We start from the raw sequence: 1,212 nt of genomic DNA, 5'->3' as shown, positions 1-1,212 counted from the left end.
ATGTGGCGGTGCATGCCTCTAATCCCAGCTACTTGGGAGGCTGAGGCAGAAGAATTGCTTGAACCCAGGAGGTGGAGGTTGCAGTGAACCAACATCACGCCACTGCACTCCAGCCTGGGCAACAGAGCGAGACTCCATCTCAAAAAAAAAAAAAAAAAAAAAGTGGTGGACTCATACAATGGAATATTATTCAGGTATAAAAAGGGGATAAAAAGGGGTGTGTATTGATTTATGCCATAACATGTATGAACTTTAAAAACATTAAATGAAAGCAGCCAAACACAAAAGGCCACTTATTGTACGTCTGTATTTACGTAAAAGCCCAGAATAAACAAATCCATAAAGACAGAAAGTAGGTTTGTAGTGTTAGAGGCTGGAGGGAGGGAAACGTAGGAAATATTTGCTAATAGGCACGGGGTTTCTTACTGGGATGAGGAAAACGACAGCAAAAGAGTGAAGTGTGGCTTGTTGCATTTATCTATCTATAATGTATAATCCAGAACACCATTCATACTCACAGTAACAATTTATACTGCAAACCCTAAGCCTGCCATTTCATCATTTCTTTTTTATTTTGCTTTTATGCATTTGTGTATGTATGTATTTATTTATTTATTTTGAGACAGAGTCTCACTCTGTCACCCAGGCTGGAGTGCAGTGGCACAGTCTCGGCTCACTGCAGCCTCTGCCTTCAGGGTTCAAGTGATTCTCCCGCCTCAGCCTTCTGAGTAGCTGGGATTACAGGCGACCACCACCACACTCAGCTAATTTTTGTATTTTTAGTAGAGACTGGGTTTCACTATGGTGGCCAGGCTGGTCTTGAACTCCTGACCTCAAGTGAACCGCCCACCTCAGCCTCTCAAAATGCTAGAATTACAGGCATGAGCCACGGCGCCCGGCCATGTCATCATTTCATAAAAGATTTGGTTAGTGATGTTGAGTGAAAATTATCTTTAACACCATTAAATATCAACAATCTCTTCTTATTTCTGTAGTACATACAATCACGTAATGATCAGACATAATAACAGTGAATGCATAATCACAAAAATAATAGCTTAAATTGCTGTTATGTAAATGATTTTTACCTTATGAAATGAGTTCCCACAATATTCTTGCCGGGTGCGGTGGCTCAAGCCTGTAATCCCAGCACTTTGGGAGGCCGAGACGGACGGATCACGAGGTCAGGAGATCGAGACCATCCTGGCTAAC

The sequence above is a fragment of the Mandrillus leucophaeus genome, unplaced genomic scaffold, assembly GCF_000951045.1.
Source record: "Mandrillus leucophaeus isolate KB7577 unplaced genomic scaffold, Mleu.le_1.0 Scaffold434, whole genome shotgun sequence".
Classification (NCBI taxonomy): domain Eukaryota; kingdom Metazoa; phylum Chordata; class Mammalia; order Primates; family Cercopithecidae; genus Mandrillus; species Mandrillus leucophaeus.
This window is presented reverse-complemented; position numbering follows the sequence as displayed.